This window comes from Callithrix jacchus, chromosome 1, assembly GCF_049354715.1.
Source record: "Callithrix jacchus isolate 240 chromosome 1, calJac240_pri, whole genome shotgun sequence".
In the NCBI taxonomy this organism is placed as follows: domain Eukaryota; kingdom Metazoa; phylum Chordata; class Mammalia; order Primates; family Cebidae; genus Callithrix; species Callithrix jacchus.
In genome coordinates, this window is record NC_133502.1 from 42872167 (window position 1) to 42899408 (window position 27242).

General features: G+C 35.7%; 1 long non-coding RNA gene across 3 annotated transcripts in view; it reads left to right on the top strand.

Annotated features, from left to right (window-relative positions):
- Positions 1-11390: 11390 nt before the first annotated feature.
- LOC118151523 (uncharacterized) overlaps positions 11391-27242 on the top strand; it is a 231745-nt gene continuing 215893 nt past the window's right edge. For all 3 annotated transcript variants that reach the window (XR_004739886.3, XR_013526387.1, XR_013526383.1), the window contains exon 1: positions 11391-11544. This is a non-coding gene — a long non-coding RNA (uncharacterized LOC118151523). The remainder of the gene's footprint in view (positions 11545-27242) is intronic.

Consider the following 27242-nt stretch of genomic DNA (forward strand, 5'->3'; position numbering starts at 1 on the left):
TGCAAACTCATTCTTAGTAACCATAAAATTACCTTCTGTTATCTATCACTTTGTGAATTATAGTTTCATCGCTTGGAACAGCCAACAGCACAGAATTACACTGCTTTTCTTCTTACCCATGTGTCACTACTGTTCTCCTGGCTAGAGCAGCAATCAATAGTCTTGTGGATAAACAAATGATTAAAGGCCAAGATGAACTACTGTGAATAAGGATCACATTATCTATCTTTGCACTGAATATAATTAAAATAGTGTCTTCTTTTGGACACCTGGCTTCAATCATAACCTATTCAATGTCCTTTTGTTTCTCTGATTCACATTCCTAAAAATCTTTAGAAAGAGTAAGTTTGTAAACAGGTACAAAGTAAATAATGAAGATGGGCAGATTTGAGTGGGTTTCTTATAGTCGAATATACATAACTACGTGATGAGACCTGGAAACTTTAGCTTCAAAGTCACTAGAATTGTGAAGCCTTTTCTTAGTTAATGCTAGTTCAACATCCAAACTGTGTTACTGATTAGGTAAATAAGAGATTTTGCCAAGTTTTATATCGGGTAATTGTACAACAATGTGGTTCAAGTGAAAAGACATGTTTTTCAGCTCTAATTTCTTATAAAAATAAAGAAATTTTCCTTAAGTTATAAGCTATGCAAGATTCACTTTTCATTTCTTAGATGAGAAAAATAAATATGAGAGTAGAAAGATATTCCAAATCTATTTTCTGCATAGAGATTCTAATTATAAGGCTAAACAATTCTGATTTTATTTTTGATTCATTGATGTATTGCTATTTAGTAATATTCAATTAAAAGGTAATCAGTGTGATTATTGATCATTTTACTTATACCTTATTTTAGTTTAAGTAATTTTCTAATGCTATGGTAAATATTATAATGTTTTATTAAACTTCAATCATAACATTGAACTAGATTCATTTTTGATTATTTATTATTTAGTCATACTGGTGGGTTTAAGAGAAGACATTTTAGAAATACAATAAAATTGCAGAAACTAGAATTTGAATACAAGCTTGACAAATAACAGCAAGGAAGTCTTTCAGGAGGCAGATTAAAATGGCAAAAAGGGAAAGATAAAGCATATATAGAATCAATATGTGTGCCAACATTCAGCTAATATCACCATCAAAAGATATAATCAAAGACAATTTTCATAAACAGAAAGAAAACAAAACAAAAACTAGACCACTGTTGTGAAGTTCTCAGAACACCAAGTATACTTTAAAAGCTTCTAAAACGAAATATAAATAAGGAAACAAATACCAGATTAACCTTGATGGGGTTCAGGGCACACTACCCTAAAATACGATGACACACTACTCCAAAATATGGCACCTTGACATGTTGAAGAATTTAGACTGAGGAATTAAGCAAACTGTAAGAGAACGAAAGTCACTCTTACCTTCCCCTGCCCTTGTCACATAAAGTAATTCATAAAGCCAAATAGGATTTTCTGACTTTCTGCGGAAACAGATCAGAAGAACTTCATGAGTGAGGTCCCTTCCTTACATCTGGTGGAAGGAAGCATCCTTATCTCCAAAGACACAGAGATGCCAAGAAGAATCTGGACCAACAGGCCTTGCTAATTTTCCTCATTTATTTCCATTACATTATACTCTCTTGTCTTATCGTATTTTGCACACACTCTCCATTCTTCAGGAAGTCTATTATAGAAAACACTCAAGTTTAGCTGGTTCTTTAGGTCTTCACTTGTTTTCAAGGGTTCCCATGTATTGTAAACTTCTATGGTAGTGCGTATATATGCTTTTCTTGGTAATCTGTTTTCTTGTTAATGTCTTCTGTTAGGGTCCCCCAGCCAATGAACCTAAAATGGGAGAAAGAAAAAGATGTATTTCCTCGCCTGTAGCCTCAATTGCACATCTGTATAACTGGATGCTTGAAATTACTAGAGCAATATCTTTGAAGGTTTGAGAAATAATGATTTTAGTCTACAGTTACATACCCAGCTAATCTCTCCGTCAAATTTGAAGTTAGAAGATAAATATTTTCATGTCTGAAAGGATACAGAAGATTTCTCTCTCTTTCTTTGGAAGCTACTTCAGGATAAATTTTGAATATTTAAACCAAGAAAGAGAAAGAAATAGAATCCAGAGACTGTGGAAGAATTGACTCAAGGTATCAGTGGTACAGCAGATCTGGAGAGTAACGAGTCCAGATGAGAATGGGACTTGGGAGGACGTTCTGGAAGACAAGTTTCTGGGATGAAGGGGGAATCTCAGAGATTCAATATTATTTTGGGGATTTTGGAACAGATTAATAAAGCAAGAAAGGAATGCAATATAAGAAAAAAATTCAAGTGGAAATTCAGGGAAAAAAACCTAAGGAAAACCCAACAAAATGATAAATCTGTGCATGATTTAATTATACTACACTAGCGGTTATTCAGTACATAATTTTTACACAGTCATAACAGTGAAGCATTGACATTTTGTATATACAAAAAATGCTGAGAAACATAATTATGCTTTACAGTACAGAACATAACTGCCATTACTCTTATTAAAGGGAAAGCAACCATGGCTGAATTTGGGATTGAAAGCAGGAAAGGAAAGTTACAGGTAAAGAAAGGTTTGGCATACTTATTGTTCTCTGGATTAAGTCAGGAAATTGATCTACTTAAGAAACAAGAAGTAAAGCTATGTGCATATTATTTAAGGTCATAAAAGTAACCAATAGATTAAAACTTAGTTATGGGAAAAGGGATGTAGGAGTGGCATACAGTGGTTAAATAGAACTCAGTTATAGAAGAAGTAAGTATTCTTCATTACCAAAATACATACCTGCTGACTAAAGGAGGAAAGGAACAAGGAACGATAACTTGGCAGTGGAATTTGTGGTCTAGAAACAATATTGGCATGCAAGATTTCTACCTTCTACCAACCACTGACCGCCTATTCCATGCTGAACACTGTACTAGCTGCGGGAGAAATATAGATAAATGACTTAATGGAGAATGCAATTAAATATGAGAGAAAGACATGTTTAATAATCGTAGTCAACGTTATAAGTAGCATAATAGCAGTCTGTATCCATTCCTGGGAGACTACAAGGGGTGAAGTGAGTAACTGTGCCTTGTAGGGATGAATTGGTTAAAGTTGTCTGTAGCAGGAAACCTTGAATAGAATCATTAAGATCATCCATTTAAGTTAATCATAAAACCATGGTGTGGTTGGTGAGGGTGGAGTTCAGGCATGGCACTCCAAGCATAGAAAACAGCATGTAAGGTATAGCCTTGAGTTCTCATGTTGGAAGTGGCTACAATCGGTGAGCTGTAGAAATTAAAGTGCAAAAAGAAATACTAGATTGGTGCAAATATTAAGTTCTGCAGCTTTGCAATTTCAATGGCAAAACTGCCATTACTTTTGTACTGACATAATAAGTGCACTGTGTAAGTCAGCAGTAATTGAAGGTCATGTTGTTTTTTCCTTTTTTTTGAATTGCATTTTAGGTTTTGGGGTACATGTGAAGAACATGCAAGACTGTTGCATAGGTACACACATAGCAGTGTGATTTGCTGCCTTCCTCCCCATCACCTATATCTGGCATTTCTCCTCATGCTATCTCTCCCCAACTCCCCACCCCGTGCTGTCCCTCCCCTATTTCCCCCAACAGACCCCAGTGTTGATACTCCCCTCCCTGTGTCCATGTGTTCTCATTGTTCAACACCCACCTATGAGTGAGAACATGCGGTGTTTGATTTTCTGTTCTTGTGTCAGTTTGCTGAGAATGATGGTTTCTAGGTTCATCCATGTCCCTACAAAGGACACAAACTCATTGTTTTTGATGGCTGCATAATATTCTATGGAAGATCATGTTTTGAATTGCCTTACATTGTATTGTAACAAGCTCAGCGCTCCACCTAAAGTGTAACGAGAAGTCAGTCACTGAAGAAGCTTAGGCAGTAAAGTAGTGTGATCAGTTTTGTTTGACATCAACCTTAAACCCCCAGAGAGCAGATTTATTGGGGTCTAATAGAGAACAATGGGCATTTTAGAAGTGATGTAAAGAGGATTTCTTCAAATGGTCACCAGATATCTGGTCAACAGATATTCTGTGCATTCATGAAGTAATACTTTCATGGTGGAGTTGATGACAAACTTTGGAAATTCAGAGAGTAAATGAAAATAATTTTGGAAGAGTGTACAACAAGAAAGGGTAAAGAATAATAAATATATTCATCTGGTGGAGGTTGATAACTCAGCATAAAAAAAGATTTGTCATTATCAGGCACATGATGAGGCCAAGTAAATTAATGTATTATAATACTAAGCCAAGTGATTTCCATTAGATCGAAGTTTTTCCATAACTCAGGCCCTCAAATATAAAAGTTCTAAGAATGAGGGCCTCAGAGGACATTTACTGGATTGAGTCAACATCAGCATGCTGTTAGGGAAATTGTAAGTGAAAAGGAAGAACATTTTATTTTAGTTCCAATTGTTAGTCTACGTTCTTTATCTTCTTTTATAAACGAAGAAAAATGATTTAAATTTAGGGTAGTGGTAGAGAGATTGAATAAATTTTAAGTCAATCTAAGATTTTTCAAATCAAAATCTCAAAGTAAGGGACAATGCATATCATTTCAGACTGTTCAAAAATGTTTTTCACATCTATTCCGTGAACAATGAGCCATTGTTACTCTATCATGGGGATTTGCATAGTATAACCATTTGCTACTATCACTAATTTTTCTTAGTAACTTAGATTCACAGTCAATACAAACTCTCTTCAGCAACTCTGCCAAGGAAATTGATATTACTACTTCCAAAATTGATTTTTTTGACCTAAGGCATTTTAATATTTTTTTTTAAACTGAAGCCAACTATTAGGCCATACTTAAGAGACTTTCAGAAAGGAACAGTGATGAGAGGAAACATATAACTCTATATTTAAAATATTTATTTTTATTTTTATTATTGTTATGAAAATTACTTTCCTAAGAGAATGGAGTTTAAATGAACACTCTCTGAAGTCCATTTCCTAGGCTAATCAATAATGACCTCATTTGTATGAAAAAGAGTACCTGTACATTTCAAGAGTAAAATTTATGGCACCTATATAAGTCAAGGGATAAGAATTTCTAGCACTTTGCGACAGTAAACACAGATTTATGTTGAAATACTTAATTTATCTTTATAAGACCTCCTATTTCTATACAAACATGTATTTTCACTAAATGAAACTCACGGTCAATCAGAAATCTGGGTCTTCTATCATTAACGTTTGAAAACTGTCTGCTCAAAAACTCACCTAATACTGTTCTTATGAGGTCAAATAGCTGGTGCCTCATTTGCAAAGAAGAGCTAGAACTTGCTGGCTAGGTAAAAATGAAAGTAATTTTAACTGACCCATTAGAAAGTGGCAGGAATGATTTAGTGCAATAACAAAGCAGTTGGTAGTGCTGTTAAATACTTTCATTCTCACACAAGAGTTCTGAGATTTGGGCAATGGTGTATTGCAAGCACTTCCTTTTTGCATATTTGAGTGTCTCATCAAAATTGCTTGCTTTTTGTCATCGAACAATGTTCATTTATATGGTAAAGGCAACCTTCAGAGTAGAGATGTCCATCAACAGTCAAGCAGCATGGACCCTCCCAGTTCTTTCACACATGTCTGGTTTGGCTGCATAGCAACTGCAAGGTTATTCATATGTATTATCTATATAATAATGCTTCATTTGCATATCTTTGTGTATGCATGCTATAACTGCCAACATTTCAGTTAAAATAATATTGGAATTAAACATAAGCAGAAGGAAAAAATTAATAGAGATGGAAAAAGGATGCACTCATGTGTGATTAGAAAATGATGAGGATTTGATGAAGTGGAAAGGTAGAAAGTTGTTCTGGATGCCAAATACCTGTATAGGCTCCAGCATCAATGATAGTGACATGTGATGGCAGTCTGCTTCAGAAAGAATCCCTTTGCAATTTTGGTAAGTAGACACAGTAAGAAAGTCAGAATCCATTGATGAACTTAAAGAAGCATTTGCCAGGAAGAGAGGAGCAAAGGATCATAACGGTTTATTATTAAAATGCTTTCTGTGCCTGCAGTTCATTAACAGAACTGTTCATTCCTCTAGTCATTTGTTCATTTAAGACAAAGATATCTCTACCCTTTCCTGCTCTCTTTTTAGAGTATGACTTGGAAATGAATCCCTATGGGAAATTAAAGCAGAAAGCAAAATGAAGACTGAAATCAATAGCTATTTCTTTGTGTGCATGTGTTTTTATGTCATTTTGTTATAAGCAAAATTTTTGGCTAAATACTTATTTTCAAATTATTTGAACGATAGGAAATGGTAAAGCAATTAAAACTTTGGGGCAATTTCTAATTTCATTTTCTTTGGAAATCTTATGTTGGAGAAATACATGTAAAGATACATGAAATGGAGGCAAGCCACACACCAATTCAGTTTGATGTGGATTCTGTTCTATGGTGTTAGTCATGAGGGACTGAGGCCTTTCTTACATTGTAGAATCAGAGATGGTTAAACAGAGCCTGCTGTTTAGAATAAGAAACTATAGAAAAGGAAGACATACTTTTGCAATCAAAGATCAGGGGATTTGGTTGAAATTTTATTGTTAAGTTTAGTAAGGTGAAAGTGAGAGACAAGTTTCTATTTTTGGTGTATGAGAAAAATATATATGACCCAGTCCACTGTGTCAGAAATGGAAGTCTGGTGGCCTTTTTGAGTGCAGTTTTGGAGTTTTATTGCTGAAGTTCCCAAAGGCAACAGAGATATGGCAAAGAATTTATTTGTTTGATTGTTTTGTAATGTTGATTTTTTAAAAAATTAAGTAAAGCATTTATTCTTAGTAAAAGATGAACAATTTAGAAAAGCATAATAAGGAAAAGCATAATGAAGAAAGAAATACTACCATGGTATTAGATAAATTCCTACTTTGACTATTTTATAAAATCAAGATAGTGTTTTCAGATGAAAGATTACATGATTATATAATTTATAATTTTCGCAGCTATGACATATTAAATAGAATTTATCAGCATTCATATTGTGATTATGATTTAAATTTGTGATGCTTTTAATTATTAATGCTTTTTACATAATTTCCATTGTATAGAATAGTTAGGACAGATGTTATAAGACTTTTCCCTGAATATTTAGGAGGTAAACTGCACTCCAGCCTGGGTGACAGAGTGAGAGTCTATCTCAAAAAGAAAGTATATTAAATTTTGTCTAGTAATTTAATGTATGAGAAAATGGATATACTGAAGCAAAAAGTAAGCAATATTAGCACAAAATACTACAGGCATTTCAGAGAGGATATCCCATAAACAAAATCATTTATGTATTAATTTTAGAAAATAGAACAGTTAAACATACTTTACTTTTGCTATAACAAGTCTTTACTTAAGGATCATGATGTTTTATTAAAATTCCTTCTGTGCCTGCAGCTCATTAATAGAACTGTTCTTTCATTCCTCTAGCATGCCAAGCATATAGATTTTAAAAGGATTCATAGTGAGAAAACATTTTACATGGAAAGACTGAGGCTGCAAAGTAGAAACTCAATAGAAATTGAAATTTTAAAATATGGTCCTGCTTATCTGTTTTTTTTTTTTTTTAAGCTTCTATTTTGTAGCTGTGACCAATTTGGTCTCATTTTAAATATATTTCTTGGAAAAATTTAACAAATCTTAGTCAATTATTTCACGAAGGAACACATATTCCTTTTCCATCAGTCTGGCTCAGATTTTGCTGGTTAGAATGAATGAACACTGGGTCTTGAGTAGTGCAAGAGGTTGTTCTCCAGATGCAGAGCTGAGTATCTGTCTGGGGAGCTGGCAATGCTGATCAGCTCAATCTGATCACCCTCCTTTTCTGATGCTCTGTTTGGGTGGCCCAGGGATATGGCAAGATACTATTAGTGTGCCCAGATGGCTGGGTAGATTCCTCTGTCATCAGTCCCTCCCCTCTGCTCTGAGAAAAGTGCTCCCTCTACCTGCCTTGACTCTGGCCCAGCAAGTAGAGCATCCTCTTTCTTCCTTGATGGTCCTGAAGCCACACTCGGCTCCTCTGCTCTTTGCAATAATATTTTCAATAATATGTTAACTAGGGCTAACTTCTATGACAAAGTATATGTCAATTTCCTGCTTGTAATCTACATGCCTTTTATGTGCACTCTCTATCTCATGGACTGAAAGAAAAAGCACGAGGATCAACGGGAAAAGTTTGACCAGGTATGAAGGATAAGAAAGGGAGAGTTCCTTGTGAGAATGGAAGGAGAGAGAAAAGTGGAGTGGCTGGCTCTGGTCAGAGAATCTCCTTTTCCCACTTGCAAGGCATTTGTTTTCCTACCCAGTTTGCTAAAGCAGATTGAGTTTTTGTGTTCCTTGCTGTATAGAGTGTTGTTCATTGCTGATTTAAAGCTGATATTCTTTAGACTTCGTTCCACGTGTGTGTGTGCCAGAAGCTAAGACTGTTCACCATTTCTCCTTTTCCAGAATAGGCCAATCCTGATCAGAAAGGAGAGAAATAAAGGGGCCCTTACTGACAGTGGTATAATACAGCTGTGGGGTAGTTTTGGGGGAATATCTTCCTTTCTCCTATGCTCTGCTCAATCAAAGTTGGAGGATGTGATTCTCAATTCCAGATAAAAATTTAAAATTAATAAAGGGAGATCATTTCAAGGTGAGAGTCACCAAAAAGAAAAGGAACAAATATTTATCATTTTTTGTAGGCTCAAACCAAAAAGTACATTACAAGGACAGGAAACTATGTATCTTTGTCTCTGTTCATCTTTCATGACTTAAATACCAGTAATTGTTCTTTTTTTTCAAAAGTCCAATTTATACCGGACAAACGTAAGATGTGCTTAAGTTTATGATATGCTAGATTAAGCAAGAGATTAGCAAGGGGATGTTGTTTGTGGGGACAGAGAGTACTTTGAGGTAAGAGGAAGGAATTTGAACTAGGTGCTTAATTAATGCAGTCTCCTTTGGAAATCAACTAATATTTAAACAACTTGCATAACCATGAGTGCAAAAGCACAATAAAAGACTGGCCAGTATAAGAAAGAAGGTGATTATATTTTTCTGAGGCAGCAAGGCATTGTGGCTGAGAACGTGGATGCAGGATCTCTGTTTATGGGATTTGAATTGCGGCTTTCCCATTTACTGGCTGTGAGATTGTGGGCAAATTACTGAACCTCTCTGTGCTTCAGTTTCAATGGGAACAATGATGATGATAGTGCACATCTAGTAGACTGCTGAGGATTAGAACATTGTATATGGAAAATGCTTATACCATAGAAATCATCATAAAACAATTCTTATTGAACATAAAGCTTTAACCAAAAGAGGTTAGGTTTCTAATGGAGTAATTTTATCTGTAGGACCTTGTTTACTAAAGGCAGAAAGTATGGAGAGTAAAGCTGAGGTATAAATTAAGGGTCAGTGTTAATTGTCTTTATATTGTTAATTGTGCTCCACTTCCTAAGAGTGGTTTGACTATGCTGTCATTTGTCCTCATCAACCCATGGAACACTGTAATTAGGTAAGCTTGTCAGAAGAGACAACACGGGCATTTGCCTACTAACTGAAAAGTCTAAGAAAGCTAAACTTGATTTATACATCATTAATGATTATATTTTTTCAAAAAATTTGAGTCTAGAAATTAAATATATTTAAGCTGGGCATGGCATGGTGGCTCACACCTGTAGTCCTAACACTTTGGGAGGCCAAGGCATGTAGATCTCTTGAGCCTAGGAGTTTGAGATCAGCTTTTCCAACACAGTGAACCCCATCTCTACAAAACAATACAAAATGTAGCTGGGTGTGTTTCTGCACACCTGTAGTCCCAGCTACTCTAGAGGCTGAAGGGGGAGGATCACTATCCTAGGGGGTTGAGGCTACAGTGATCCAAGCCCTGATCACACCACTGCACTCCAGCCGGAGTGACAGAGCCAGAGTTTTCCTCAGAAAAGGAAAAAGAAATTAAATATATTTAGAAATTAGGCATTTAAGTCCTAATCACCTGTCTGTCAAAGACTTTTTGAGAACCACGTTGACAGCTACTCTGAATAGTCTCCATACACATAACCCTAAACTGTCTAGTATTTATTAAGGCTCTTAAAATATAGGTCAAATAATTTTTACAAATCATTTTTAAGGTGATATAAGAACAGGAGCACACAGCGCAATCCACCCAATATATGATTACCCAGTGTGAAAATGTACATCATTGCCATTTAGATAGTTCAGTGATCTACTGGTTTTAGAAATGCTGTTAATATGTATATGGCTAAATCTGTATTTAGTATTCTGCAGATGAACTCAAAGTACACTTTGCCCTTAAGGGGGAAGATGACAATCAGAGTACAAAGGGAATATGGCATAAGAAGACTGCCTGTTTGATTTTTGAAGGCCACGCTGTCCCAAAAGAAGATTAGGCTGCTTTTGACTGTCTTTTGTTTACAGAATCAGGAATAAGATTACAAATTACCAAATAAACTCCCTGAAGAGTACTGAAAGCTTTGAGTTTGCAATTGCTTCCTGTGTCAGTCAGGGGCCTGTGGAGAGGTGTGATGCCATTTTTAATGCATGCTCTAATAGATCTTTTTCATGATTCTAAATCATCTCATATTATCAGTCAAGCTGACTTATTCTCTCCATCTTCAAAGAGAAAATTCAAACTATATCCTTCCCTGAAATTTTCACTCATTATCTTCTATGAATGACTTTTAATGCACCTTTAGTATCAGTAACTTTCAGAATATCAGATGTTAGTTATATTCAATGCGTGAGTTTTTATTCACTATTAAATCAATAAATATACTGTTTGATCCGCCTTCCCCCGCCATGGGATGTTAAAAATGAACATTTTAGTGAGTTTAACTCTATGTTTCTCTGGAATTAAACTGAAATTATTTTATATTGAGAATGTTTTCTGTCTTGTTTTTATTGAAGAGGAAACATGAAAAGAAGGCACATTCAGCTTCAAGGTGAATGAATGGTGCTCAGTGTTGACACTGAACAAAGATGAGGAAAGACATCATCGTTTGCCTACTTTCTTTGCTCCTAGTTAAAACCTAAAATGGGGGGTCCAAAGTGGCTCCCGCCGGAGGTCATGGCACTCGCGAAGGCGAGGTCATCAGTTCAAGGCTAACCTGAGCAACCTCATAAAGCTCAAACTGATTGGCAAAAAAAAAAAAAAAAACAAACCTAAAATGGAATTAAAGCTCTGCTTTGTGGTACATGCAGAATTCTAGATAATGTTGATTGCTAATGTGGATGTCCTATCTGTGTCACCAGTGCACTCTATGACATCTCCTTGACACTATGACACTCTAGGACATCTCCTTAAGAATGGGCGTGGTGCTGAGAATGCTGATGGATGCCTGCTTATATTATAACAACACTGTTCACTCCCTGAACAGTAACTGCCTATTAAACAGAATCCATGCATACACCCTATGATGAAAATGTTTGAGCCTAGATGTGCTACAGAGAGGGAGATCTAAAGTCTTTTGGAAGCTGATGAACGTAAGATAGTAAGATTGAAGGGGGAATCTAATAATGAGATTTACCTATCGATCCTCCAATCCAGTGATTTGGATTCTGTGCTATTTCAGTCAAACATAAACTCAATCTAATTGTAAATTTCTGGACAAAACAATTTCTTATTGGGCAATGCCATTTTGGTTATAATTTAAACAGATACTAATTTTATCAGAAATTTGTCTACTGTGGGAGTACAAACTAAAGCTCTACCATTAGTTATATATATAAAAAAAAAGCTTCCACACATTAAATGTCTGTAAATATGCATCCTTTTAAATAGTTGTTTGTTCTTTATGTTAATTATAACTTAGACTCCATTTTATGTGCATTTCTGTTTCCAGACATGTAATACCCAAAGTAGTTCTTGTCAGAAGATACATGAGCAAGCAAGGATTTTAGTTTATCTTGTTCTTTGAATTTTTGAGAAATACATAGAGTCATTTAATTAATTCTTTCAACATTTTATTTCATATGGAGCAACCTGGTAACCTTGAGCAGCAATTAGCTATTTCTTTATTATCTCTCCTCATTTCTGGGGTCTTAAATATCTGTCTTGACTACAAATTGATGTCACATTTTTGTCATGACTGCTTACTCAACTCCTTCAGGTTTCATGTTGAATCGTGGTCATCTATTATATGCTACCTGATTATCTATTGGCTTTTCTGGGAGCTGCTGAAAATGGTATACAAATGGTTTGAAAATGGTTTCAAACATAATTTTATAAGCATAAACGGAGCTAATGCACTATTTCTCAGTATGGGATTTTACTTAGTCCACTTGACTACTTGTAAAGAATGTGTCTGGACAGTGACTCAAAGAACCTTTTTAAAAGAGCATATGAATCATACTCAATGATTTATTCACATATCTATTTTAAAAATTCCATTGGTCATGCTAAAAAAGGTTGCAAGCCCTTTGACTTAAGTATTTCTATAATGGCTGTTAAAATCAATTCTGGCATTAAAGTCTCTAAGAATGAACAATGCATTGAGTGGAAAATTGATTACATGGTCAAAGAACAGTCCTTTGTGGCCTCGTTTGCTTTTTCGATTAGCACAGCTGTCATAGCTGTTGTAGGTGGTCCTCAAAACTTATAGGAAAAAAAAAAATCTGTCCTTGACACTGAATGTTTGTCTATGGATTTCTGGGAAAGAAATATGTTTTTGCTTGCTTATTAGTACCTACTGATGTAGGTACCAATGTCAAGTTGAGTTTTGCAAAGATAAAGGGAAGGTACAGCGACTCCTGTGTGAAGAAAAATGAGCTGAGTGATACAGAAAACACTTCTAGGATTATTATCTTAGTTTATGAGAAATACATTCTTTTGTAAGGCAAGCTGTTCTGATTGTAACTATAGTCATGCCTGTATGACTTTTTTTTGATAAAAAATCAGTTGATATATGGATTTGTGAAAGACTGTAGCTAAAGATACATTTTCTTTTCTGTCATCAAAAAGATGCTTTCAGGCGAAGCCTTGTCTCTGGATCTCAGGGAGGGATTTACCCCCCTACATTGATCTTGCACACTTTACCTTGACTTACAACCTGTGAGTGCATAATAAGTGCTTATCAAGGTGTTATCAGTTTGTCTTGGATATATTTTTTCCTTATTGACTTATTTTATACTTTTCCTTTATAATGAATGGGTGTCAGATCAAAACTTTCTATAGTTCTGAAATGTTAATCTGCTCTGCTTGCTTTGAACACTGCCTAGAAAAACAAATATAATAATCCCTCTGGCTTTCCTCGCTAGCAGAAAAAGGACATGTTTCTACTTCTGTTCCTTTTGCCTACTATATTAGTTTCCTCTTACTGCCATAAGAAATTACCACAAACTTACTGGCATAAAACAGTACAAATTTATGATCTTACAATTCTGAAGGACAAAAGTCTGAAATGAGTTTCACTAGGCTTAAGTGAATGATGTGGTCTGGCTGTGTCCCCACCAAAATCTCATTTTGAATTGTAGTTCCCATAATCCTTATGCGTTATGGGAGGAACTTGGTGGGAGGTGATTGAATCATGGGGGCAGTTACCCTTATGCTGTTCTTATGACAGAGAGTTCTCACGAGATCTGATAGTTTTATGAGGGGATTTCCCTACCTTCACTCATTCTCCTCCTTCCTGCTGCCATGTGAAGAAGAATTCCTTTGCTTCCTCTTCTGCTGTGATTGCAAGTTTTCTAAGGCCTACCCAGCCCTGTAGAACTATGAGTCAATTGAACTTCTTTCCTTTATACATTACCCAGTCTGCGCTATTTCTTCATAGCAGTGTGAGAATGTAAGACAGTGACGATGTTGGCAGGGCTGTGTTCTCATTGGAGGCTTGACGGGGGATTTCATTTCCTTACCTCTCCCAGATTCTGGAGGCCCCCTGCATTCCTTGGCTTGTGATTGTCTTCTGTCTTCAAATTCAGCAATGTCCAGTCCATTCTTTTTCACATTGCATCACTCTGCCACTGACTCTCTTGCCTACATCTTTCACTTATAAGGACCTTTGTGATTACACTTGATCTACTCAAATAATCCAGGATAACCTCTTTATTTCAAAGTAACCTGACTACTAATTTGAATTCTCTCTGTAACTTGCCATGTAAGAGCATATGAACAAGTTCCAGGGGTTAGGATGCGGACATCTTTGTAGGAGGGGTGTGGCATTAGTTTGTCTGCTACACTTATGTTGACTCAAAGTAAATTACTGCATTCAAAGCATTTCCAATGAATATGTCATCGTAGCTGTGTCTTTGACTAGGAGAGGTACCATGTGTCTGTAGAATTTCAGTGGTCTTCCCATGAGCCTCTATGCAGCTGGTATTTCCATCTGCAACAGGGATTTTTAAATCTGAGGTTTATGGACTTTTGTGGGTTTCACACATATGAAAGTCTTTGGATCTTTTGAAATTCTATGTTAAATATATTGGTAAGTCCATTTTTTCTTTTCAAAGAAGTCATTAGCAAAGATTATATAATTTTTATATATAATTCTACATGTTCCTACATCCAATTGTCATTGTTCCAAAATTATATTTTTGATTCTTTTCCTTCCTTCTCAGAAAATGAGAGTAGTTTGCAACGATTTTGTGCTTACATTGAAACTTACAAGCATTTGATTCAAGATCTTCCACCAGAACCTACTTAGTATTCTAGAAAGTTAACATGGAAAAATTTCTGTTATTTTAGTGGTTTTTCTTTAACTGGACTAAGTACCTTTGGTGACTAAATTATTAGTAAATATTTGAGTCAAGTTTTCCATTTCTACAATTTTGAGCACCAGGCAAAACATAAATATATTCCAGAGCTGAATCAAGAAGAATTAAAGTTTATAGGAAGATTTTATCTTTCCACTTCCACTGCCAATCCTGTTTCTCTTTATTCTATTTGCTATCTGGGGTGCAAAACTTTCTCTAAACTTTTCTAAATGTCTTTTGCTTTTTACATCTAGAATTCTTTTATTTGCATAAATTGATGAGGTACAAGTGTTGTATGTTTGTTATATGCATAGATTGTGTAGTGGTGAAGTGAAAAAAAGATATTATTGGTATGGTTTTGATGTCACAGATAAAATGTGAAGGAAGAAGTAAGTTTGTTGGCTACCAAATTTCTCTCAGAAACACTTTCTTCTCTCAAGTGTCTTATCTTTCTCTCATCTCATTGTCAAGTAAAACTGTGTTTCTTAACTGATAATTAAGACTCTGGCTTTAGCGTGCTTGGATGGTAAAAGGAAGATGGGAATATAGGAGGAAATCTCCACATTTTTCCTCTTCCCTGGTCGTTCTATGAGTTGAAGGCCTGTGAAGCTTTTGTCCTTCACGTCCTTGGTATTCCTCTGCTGAGAAGCTTCTTAAAACCTTTTCATACTACATTGGGCTCTGATAGGGCAAGTAGGTGAATTGTTTGTGAGAATCTGCTATGCTTCCCTCTCCCCAAAGTAGTTGCCATCTATCCCACCTTGAGAGGCAGTGGATGAAGAAGGATTTGGCACGACACCTCTGAAATATTGCCAAGCCTTGCTAAACCCCACTGTCTAGCTACCTAGCACTTTCTCATCCTTCACATCTTAGCTCTTCAGTTTAATTAAGCCTTAGCAGACACCTGCCAGGCCTCCCTTGTAAGGGTAGGTTTTAAAAACTCATGTCCTAAATCAAGAAACTTTTATTAAACACTTACTCTATGCAAGACACAGTGTTATGTGTCATGAAATACTAGGCCATACATCTTACTTTACCTGATACTTGCTCTCATAAAGCTTAAAACATAGTTTTAAAGGTAAAGAAGAAAGAGACAGGGCGAGAGAGAGGAAAGAAGAGACACAGAGAGGGGAAGAGAAAAAGAGGGAGATATAGCCAAGTGGATTGATAGATATAGATATTAAATAATACCAATTAAAGAAATATTACAGGTGATATTTTTGCCAAATGGCTAATTGCCAAATGAGGGCTATGAAGTGACCTGGGTTCATAGACAGGAGATATCATTGTGGATTGGAGGGTGAACTTGAGATGGTTTTGAAAGGTAGCCAGGTAGAGAATAGAGTGGATCTTTTGAATAGACGGAAATAACATGGACTGGAGACTGGAATGATCTGATATAGACCATTTATTACAGCAGAGTTTTTAGCTGTATTTATGCCTTACAAACGTCCATGATTTACTCTTTTTAATTTTTTTTTTTTTTTTTTTTTGAGATGGAGTCTCACTCAGTCATCCAGCCTGGAGTGCAGTGGCATACTCTCAGCTCGCTGCAACCTCAGCCTCCATGTTCAAGCAATTCTCCGACCTCAGCCTCCCAAGTAGCTGGGACTACAGGCACACCCCATCACCCACAGCTAATTTTTGTATTTTTAGTAGAGCTGGGGTTTTACCATGTGGGTCAGTCTGGTCTCAAACTCTGGACCTCAGATGATCCATCCACCTTGGCCTCTCAATGTGCTGAGATTATAGGCATGAGCCACCATGCCTGGCCTATAGCTCCATGCAGTGGTAACCATAGAAGAAAATAAGGGTTAATTTACATTGACTATGCATGTAAATATATGCTTTAATTCATTATTTACAAGCAAAAAGCACACATTTGATTATTAAAATATATAATTAACCCTGCCAGCAATATTCACAAAGTCACATGCTGAAAACATGCTTTTATTTCAGCAATAGAATTTTTTTTTTGCCAAATTGCCTTCTTTAGAGTATGTTAACTTTTCACAATCATGAGCTTCTTGTGGGCCTCTGTCTTCAGCTTGACATTTCTTTGATATTATTTGTTGTTGCTGTACTATATTTGCTTGTGATTAAATGGAATGCTCAGCTTGTTGATGATAACTTTTAGCTTGTAAAGAGCAATACAAAAATTTAAATCATTTAAAGTATAGCCCTTCCTTGATATCAACCATCCAACATTATTCTAATAAAAGAATACCTAACATACTTTGAATGAATTTCCTTTTATACAAGATAAAATATTTAGCAAGAGAATTTAAGATGCCCATTAGAGCATCTCATTCATAAATGTCCAGGATGTTCATCTTGCAGGACCCAGTGATTCAAAAACAAGGGTTATGTACTGAATAGACTTATCCAGCAAGTGAATTTACCACTGGAGAAGACAGCACCAAAGCCATGACTATCAAAACTTGGCATACTAAAAACAAAACATTTTTCCTTCTTTAACAAATCTCTGTAAAACAGGAAACTCACCTTCCCCCACCCCCTGCCTTCCCCCGCCACCCCCGTAAGAGGCACATAGATGATAGAAAGGAATTTTCAGCTGAATTCTAGTTAGTGACTTTGAAGGAACTGTTAACATCTGTTCAAGGCCAAAATAGATTACTCTGTTTTATGCAAAACCTATCAGCATTTTTGCTATTGCACATTTTTTTGTTTTCTTAGAGTTAATTGCTAAATGTCATCCACTCCTTCTGTTCTAGTGAGCCTGAATTTTCTCAAGATGTTTTATAACTTTTTCCTTAGAGATTTCAATCTCTGTCAAATATTCTATTTTTTTCTGAAACAGTACCTTAGAAGGGGGAGCATTCTGAATGTCCCTTATGGTAAAGATAAGTAGAAACATTCATCTTCCTTTATGTTTTCCTTATTCTTGATTAGAAATTAGAAATTTCAAGGGGTCTATATATTTGAAAAAAATAGGTTGAAGTTTAAATATTTCATTCATATTCTTCTTGCCTTTTTATTTCTCTGGTCTCTTCCTTTACAGTAGCTGTGCTTTTCTAATTCTTGGATTAAATGATCAAATTGTATCCACTGTATTTTTCTATGTATGTCTGAAAAACATAATTTAACAGCGAGATCATAGGTTCTAAAATATCTTCTTTTTCAAAAATACTCATGCACTTTAGTGGGAGTCTCTTGAGCTCTTTCAAAAATGTCTAGGTTGAAGACATTTGTTTATATTCCTTACCTAAAGGGTATCTTCCTCTTTTCACAATGTAACTAGGTCCTTTAGTCAAAATGTCAAACACCAGCCTGTCAACAAATCATGAAATAGGTAAGTTTCCTCTGAAGGTCACGCATAGAATTGCTCATCATAGAATTATACCCAAGGTCTTGTAGCTTGACCACTTATGTTTGCTCATTTCTCATTATTATTTTTTCTTTCTTTTTTTGGTACAGCTACCACCATCCCATCTGGATTTCTCCACTTCGATGCTTACATTAGCATCAATTTTTTATTGTTTTGACTCATAAGGAGTGCTCATCTAAACCTCCACTGCATTCACTACTTTAAATAGGTAGATAGAAACAAAACAATACAAAACAACTCCCTAGGTGCCCAGGTATCTCTGTTTTCTGCTTGGTTACACTGGGCAGTGGGGATGTGGGGAAGGATGTCAGGAACTCTCAGAAAAGACAAACCAACAAAAAAACTAAAACCAAACCAGCAAATGTTAGGACCTTAACGAAGGAAAAACACCAACAATACCAGAGTGTAGATTTCTTCAGAATGAAGCTTTCCATACGGGCACCTCACATTAAAGGCTTTTTAGTTATCTCACTCAGCCACCCTGCCAAGTTGCCTAAAAGTTAATCACTGGACAAAGACACTGCTGCAGGTAAGTCACTGTCCCTGGAGGCTGACAGTTAAACATCTATTGGTTACCTCGGAGAAGTAACACACCACTTATCTTCAATGGCATGAACTTCTAGACACTTAGATATGTCGGCTACATTGTAAAGTGTGGGCTTCTGAGAGGCTGGGTACAGATTATGGGATAAAGATTTTGGAACATTGCAGGAGTAGAAAACCTATGTGGTCTCAAGAGGTCACGCCACAAAGTCAATGAGGTTACAAAAATAGGTGGCTATTGAAATAGGTGATGATAAATTTTGGATGCTTCAGTTTTTCTAGCCTTGAAAAAAAAACCTTGTCCAAAGTTCAGAGTGTACACTGTACATTAAAAAAAAAATAGAAAAACTGATGGTCCTTCCCAGAAAACAGTAATACTATTCCATGAATGCCACACATTTTTCAATAGCCTTGAATGGACTGGAAAGTCTTTAAGAATAACAAGGGAACCTGAAAAATCAGTTACATCGGACCACAGCATTTTAAAAAGAGTTTGAAAAGAGACATTCCTAAAAATGAAGGAGTTTGCCCCTGGTAGACTGTCACGGTTGCACTTGAGGTTGGATTTTTCCTTCTGTTGTATCCACTGAAGGCAGTGCCCAGGCTTATTGAGAGACATTGAGTCATTCTCAGCTGTTTTCTGAATATGGTGTTACTTATTCTAACTCATCCATCAGCTCTCTTGTATGAGTTATTGATAAAACTATTTTAATATTCTGTTTTCCAATTTTAAAAGGTTATACTAGATCTGTCATTATTTTTAATACCTGAATATTATTCTATTGTATAAAGGAACTGTAATTTAATAACACAGTCCTCTATGGTTAGACATTTAAGTGTTATTGATTTTTCAACATTACAAATAAACTCGTGATAAACATCCTTATTCAAACATAAGAATATCTCCATAAGAACTGGCTACCAGTCATAAACTCACCAATAGCACGTGAGTGCCCATTTCCACATATCTTTATAAACACCATATTTTTTAAAAAAAAACCTTTCCCATCTGGTAATTTGTATTTATTTTACATTTCTCTGATTATTAGTCATATTACATTTCTTTTACTTGGTTGAATCATAGGTCAGCAAACCATAGCCCACAGGCCAAATCTGATCCATAGCCTGTTTTTTATACAGACCCAAGTTAAGAATAGTTTATATACTTTTAAAGGGTTGTAAACAAACAGGAATATGTGATGAAGAATATGTGAAAGAGACTATATGACTTGCAAAGATAAAGATATTTACTATCTGTATGTTTGCAGAAAATGTTTAAAGCCCTGACTTAGTTGAAATAATAGTAATTAAAAATAGTAAACATTATTAATCCTAATTAGAGGGCAGATACAGTGCTAAAGGTTTTGTATGTACTATTTTATTAAACCTCTGCAGCAATTCTACCAGACAGATACTCTTTCACGACTAACAGCTCAGAGAGGTTAAGTAACTTGCCCAATGTCTCATCTCCTAAGATTGTACATCTAACCATTATGCTAAATTGTATATGATTTTGTTACATTCATACATTAATTTTGAGATAACTCAAATCTCTATTAAGGCTTTGTATTCAGAGACATGATGTCTCAATTTATTCACATCTTCTTTTATGTTTCTCTGTAAAGTTTTGCAGTTTTCTTTATAAAGATGCCATGTATCATTAATATTTTCTCCCAGGCATTTTATATTTTTGGTTGTATTATGAATGAGATAATTTCCCATATCTAGATTTTCGACAGTTATTACTACCTAGGAAAGGAATTGAATCATGTTATGTTAATTCTGTAACAAGTCATAGTTTTTAACGTCTCTAAGAGGTGTAGTCAAATTTCATTGGTTCCCTTTGGTGGTATCTAGGTAGATAATCATAACAATAGGCTTGCTGCCCCATCTATAATATTCGTATTTTTCCCTGTTTAATGATTTCACTGATTGTACTTTCAAAATGATGTTGACAGGCATCCTTGTACTCAGATTCTCTCTTTTTTTTTTTTTTTTTTTTTTTGATACAGAGTCATGTTCTGTTGCCCAGACTGGGGTGCAGTAATATAATCTCAGCTCACTGCAACCTCCATCTCCTGGGTTCAAGCAATTCTTGTGCCTCAGTCTCCCTAGAAGCTGGGACTACAGGTACAGCCACCACACCCAGCTAAATTTGGTATTTTTAGTAGAGACTGGGTTTTGCTGTGTTGGCTAGGCTGGTCTCAAACTCCTGACCTCAAGTGATCTGCCCTCCTCAGCCTCCCAAAGTGCTGGGATTACAGTCGTGGCCTGTATTCAGATTCTTATAGGGATGAGTCTATTCCCTATCATTCAACAAGATCCCGAATGTTGTTTTGTGATAGGTTTTAAGTCACGGTAAGAAAATGTTGTCCTACACCATCCTGGTCAACATGGTGAAACCCTGTCTCTACTAAAAATACAAAAAATTAGCTGGGCACGGTGGCACGTGCCTGTAATCCCAGCTACTCAGGAGGCTGAGGCAGGAGAATTGCCTGAACCCAGGAGGCGGAGGTTGCGGTGAGCCGAGATCGCGCCATTGCACTCTAGCCTGGGTAACAAGAGCGAAACTCCGTCTCAAAAAAAAAAAAAAAAAAGAAAAGAAAATGTTGTCCTACATACATAGGAACAATACACACTGGGGTCTTTTGGAGAGTGTAGGGTGGGAGGAGGGAGAGGATCAGGAAAAGTAACTAACGGGTACTAGGTTTAATACTTGGATGATGAAATAATCTCTACAACAAACCCCTATGACGCAAATTTACCGATCTAACAAACCTGCACTTGTACCCCCGAACTTGAAATAACAGTTAGAAAAGAAATTATTGTCCTATTCTTATTTTACTCAGAATTTATTATTTTGAATTTTTGTAGAATCTTATTAAATACCTTTTGTGTATCTACTGAGATGACTGTATACTTTTTATTCACTATCCTATTAATGTGATGTATTCAATTGCTAGACTTCCTAAGAGGAAACTATCTTTACATTCTTAAAATATCTTTATTTGGTCATGGTGTGTGCTAACCTTTAAAAACACTGTTATGGATTCATTTTGTTTGTTTGATTCAGGATGCTTTGTATTTCAGTCCTAAATAATTTGCTCTACAGTTTTCTTTCCTTGAACTTTTCTTTCTTTGCTAATGTTAACACTGTAAAAGGAATTATTATATTTTTTCATGGTTTTAATGCTTTTGAAAATATCTTTTAAAGCATCTGTAGGAATGATTTGTCTTTCAAAAGGCTAATCAGTAAATTTTGTCTGTTAAAAAATGTGGATCCTATGTTCTTTTCAGGGGTAGTTCTTTGGTGAACTTTCTTACATTCCATAGTTGTTAGATTGGATAGCACTTTGAGTCAGCTTTGGTAATTTATTTTGATCAAACATTTTAATTTTATTATTTATCATGTATAATATGATGCTTTAATACATGTAGACATTGTGGAAAGCTAAAATGAGCTAATTAACATACGCATTACCTTACATACTTATCTTTTTTTTTTGTGGTGGGAACACTTAAAATTTACTCTCAGCAATTTCCAAGAATACAAAACACTGTTATTAACTGTAGTCACATGGTGTCCAAGAGGTATCTTCAGCGTATTCCTCCGAATTGAAATTTTGTATCCTTTGACTATTATCACCCTAATCTCCTTCTCCATCCAGCCCCAGGTAACTACTATTCTATTCTATGCTTCCGTCAGTTCAGCTTTTAAATATTTCACTAATGAATGAGATCATGTCGTATTTGTCTTTCTGTGCATGACTTATTTCACTTAATGTAACATACTCCAGATTTATCCATGTTGTCACAAATAACAGGATTTTATTCTTTTTTAAGGGTATATAATCTTCCATTGTATGTGTGTACATATATGTATGTTATATATACACATATACATATATACACACACACATGCACATACACATAAACACTATGTTTTCTTTGTCCATTTATTCATTGATGGGTTTAGGTTGATTTCCTATCTTGGCTATTGTGAATAATGCTCTAGTGAACAAGAGAGTACAGATATCTCTTTGGCATACTGTTCTAATTTCCTTTGGATATGTACCCAGTAGTAGGATTGTGGAATCATAAGCTGTTTTACGGTAAATCTAAGTATTCTGTTTGCAACTATGTTTTCAACATCCATCCATTCGCTCATTCATTCAATGTATTTTAACATATATCCATTGGCCTCTCCAATGTGTTAAATTCCTGGAGACAGAATGCTGAAAAAAAGCATAGACTCTGTCCTCAGGAAGCTTTTATTTTTATGGCAGAGACAGGCAGAAAACAAAGAAAAGATGAATGATCAAAATAATTACAGAATGATCAAAACAATTCAGTGGTAAGGCCACTGAAGGAAAGAGCAGGTTATTGGGATAGGAAATGGCAGTGGAGGAGGTGACTGTGGTAAATGAGAAGAAGGCAGCCATGCAGAGCTTGGGTGGCAGAGGATAATGTATATGAAAGCTACATATTCCATCTCTGTGTCCTCAAGTGGGAGCAGAACCTGGCATGCTCTGGAAATGTTCAGGGTTGCAGAAGCTGGAGCCTGGTGAGCAGTTACATAGAGAGGCATCAGCTGTGGTGGAGTAGAAATGGTAACAGATTTTATAGGGCACATAAGCTTTTCTTATGGGTTTGAATGTTATATATAATGCAATGAAAGTCATTGAAGAATATGAAGCAGGGAAATGAAATTATCCAATTTGACTTTTAAAACGTATTTTTTGACAGCTGCATAGAGATTATGTTAAAAGCTCTTTAGGGTAGAGGTAGGGAGATCAGCTAGGAAGTTGTTGGGGTAGCCAGAGTGACAGATGATGGTGGATTGGATTAGAATAATGGCCCTGGGGACAGAGAAGACCAGAAAGTTTCAAAATATATATTTTGCATATAGAATGGAAAAGTTTGCTTGGTAGATTGAATATGGAGCTTGAAGGGAGGAGAGAGAGGACTAAGGGATGTCTCCTAGGCTTCTGGTTTAGCAACTTTGTGGTGCTTTTTGCTGAGTTAGGGAAGACTACACGAAGTGGAACAACATTGAAGAAAATTTTGTTGGGACATGTTAAGTTTGAGGTGTGTATGAGAGAGCTGAGATGTCAAATAGTAGCTGGACTGATGAGTCTAGAGTTTCCTGGAGCTATAAGCTGACAGTCATAAATATATACATGGTCTTTCAAGCTATCAGAATGGGTGCCACTGTATAGGACAACAGGTAAACATATGAGGACCGAGAATCCCAAGGAATTTCAACATTGAAAGTTTGGGTGGAGGAAGAGGCAGCAAAAGAGAGTGTGAGGAAAACTGGAAAGAGGTTGTGAGACTGAGCGAGGAGGACATTGTAAGGGGATTTCTGAAGATTCATTGCTTAGTGGTGCTCCTTCCATAAGTGATTTTCTTAATGGGGTTTTTATTTTGAATCATTTCTTAGTTGGCTGGAGACATGTTGTAGTTATTTCTCATCTCAGGTAGAATACCTACTGGGTCATTGATATCTGAGACAGTCTTGCTGTGTTACATGTGAATGAACTTTGGTAAATGTCTAAATCCTGGATCACAATTCTCAAAACTGAGTTATCCTCTCCGTGCACAGACTATTGCACAGGTGCTTATGGTCACTGTGAAGTTCAAGAATTCTACCAGGCTATTTATAATTATTAGTTCTTTCTAATGATGATTTTTCTAGCGCAGGACAAATTATTTTTATTCCTGATTCAGAATGTTCTTGAGTTTAGATGTGTTTTTTGTCTGTTATCTCTTTGGATATGGACAATTTTTCATTTCTACCAGTCGTGAGAAATACAAATTGCCTGTATGTAGGGTTTTGATTGTCAGTTCTCAACCTTCTCTCTAATCATTGCAATTGGTTTTTCTTTTGCAGTGTATTCTGGGAGGTTTTTTCAAGGCCAAACTCTGTATTTGACTTTCAGACAGTTCATTTTGTTCTCTGGACCTTATTAAACACTAGAAATTTTAATGAATTAAGTATTGACATTCCATTATTACCTGTTTCATTTCAAATCATTCCTGATCTCACATGCCTTCCTTTGCACTTCTGCTCACCAATTCGTTTGTTCTCTTTCATCTCTGTCCTGTGACTTATTGCCTTAATTTGCATCTTTATTTTTGTAGAAACAATGTTTTTTCCAGCTTACATCTGAAATACTTTTCCTGAATTAAATATCACAAAAATATTTTCTGCTTCTGATCTTGTTGACTCTACTTCAGTTAAAGATTTCTTTTACAGGCCCTATTATCTATATCTATTTTCCATTTATTTCTTCTCTTAAATAGTGAGCATTGTGACCAAGCATGAAATTATCTCTGGAAACAGGAAGAATTGTTGTTGGGTTTCCTGATTTGTTTGGATACAGATGGACACCTGCCTTTAAACATAAATCTCAAAGCTAATTCATGATCAGTTACTTGAGAGAAGCAGGAGAAAAAGGGAAGTATTTACTTACCAAGAACAATGGTGATATTGAGAAGTGTCCTCTGGAGATACTCCATTCAGTATTGCCACATGATATCTGTTCGTTATCCCACTGCCTCCACTACCTTGGCATTTTTCCTGGAGTTTTGCTTATTCATGGGATTTTCATCTGGAAATTTTCTGTGCCTTCTTAGCCCCTGAGTGTTTGAGAGGCCTTGGAGCTCCACCTTGAACTTTCTGTGATGAGTCATCTTTAGTACGTCTTCCTTAATCTTTCCAGCAGAACTTCTTTGGTGCTTCTGGCATTTTCATGACGCTCTTTTCTAGTTCCCAATGTTGATGCAGTCCTCCCATTTTATGTAATTAACATTATTGGTTTTAGTATTGGGGAAGGGGTTGGTGATTCAGGAAGTAATCATACATGTGCTCAAGTTCTCATCGTTCTCTACTCTCTGTTCTACACGATTTGTAACAATAGAATATTATGCAGCCACTAAAATTACTTGCTAACTGAAATATAGAAATGCTTTCTGTAGTATAATCTGAATTTCATTGACAACTGTTCCATATATTTTAGCTCTATGTATATAAACAAAAGGCCTAAAAGCAATATCCATAAAACATTACTCATGATTATTTCTAGGGTATAAAATTATAGGTGACTTTTACTTTCTTCTTTGTAACCAGGTATACCTCTCTAAATTTTCTATACTAAATATGTATAACTTCTAAAGTTATAAAATGTGCTGTCAATTTCAAATGCCACACACTCCATGCACCAGCCACAGGAACTTTCCATTCCTTTCCTAACACAGTATATTTTTTGCCAGGTCCTAGGTTGGAAAGTAGTTTGTCTTTGTTGTTTCTACGTGGCTCACCATAATCCTTTCTTCCCCTGAATGGTGGGGAGCTCACAGGGCTTAGAGTCCCTTCCATTTCCTTCCTGGGCACATTTCTCTCTCATAAGAGAAGAAAGCAGGAGCCGTCCATGTGCACATACCTCAGACCTTCCCTTTTACCTTATCAAGAACAGAAAATGTTTGAAATTTCTAATATGTGGGTGACAACCTTTCTTATTTTCAGGCTGCATTTTTCCACGTAAGTTTGTTTTGAGAAACTTTTTTGTTAAAGAATTTGAAAAACTTTGATGGGCTTGCTGGTTACTCAGTGGGTGATAGTAATACAGGTTAAGCGAAAACTTATTTTTTTGGGAGGGGAGATTTTTTCTCTTTAATAGAAATGAAAGGCTATTTACTGGTCCCAAAATACATACAAATTTGTCAAAAGGGAAGAAAAGTTACATTTAACACATTTCTACTATAAATGTGTGATATATTTAAAAAATTTTGTTATGGAAAATTTGAAGTACATTAAAAGATAAAGAGAATAATTAAAGTTCTGGATATTCATCACCTAACTTCAATAATTATTATCCCATTTCTGATTCAACTTTACTTTCACTTTTTTCTTATAGTATATTAAGCAAATCAGACATTTCATATAAATATTTAATTATGTTTGTAACATATAAGGGCGTTTAGAAAAAAATTAGCCACAGTGCCATTGTTGCACATGAAAAAGAAACAGGTTATAATATTACCTACTATTTATTATTATTCAAATCTCCCCAATTAATTTTTTAAAAATCCTTTTATAGTTTGTTTGTGATATGGTTTGGATATTTGCCCCCACCCAAATCTCATGTTGAAATGTAATTCCCAGTGTTGGAGGTGGGGCCTGGTGGGAGATGAATGGATCATGGGGGCAGATTTTTCATATGTGGTTTAACACCATCCCCTTGGTTCTGCCCCTCATGATGGTGAATTCTCATGATATCTGATTGTTTAAAAATGTATGGCACCTCCCATCCATCTCTTTTTCTTTCTCTCTCACACCTGCTTTTTCCATGTGATGTGCCTGCTCCTCCTTTGCCTTCTGCCATGATTGTAAATTTCCTGAGGCCTCCCTAGAAGTCGAGCAGATGCCAGCACTGTGCTTCCTGTAAAGTCTGCAGGATGATGAGCCAATTAAATCTATTTTCTTTATAAATTACCCAGTCGCAGCTACTTATTTATAGCAATGCAAGAATGGCTTAATATAATTTACTTAAATCAGGATCCAAACAAGTTATGTACACAATATGTTAGTCCTCAG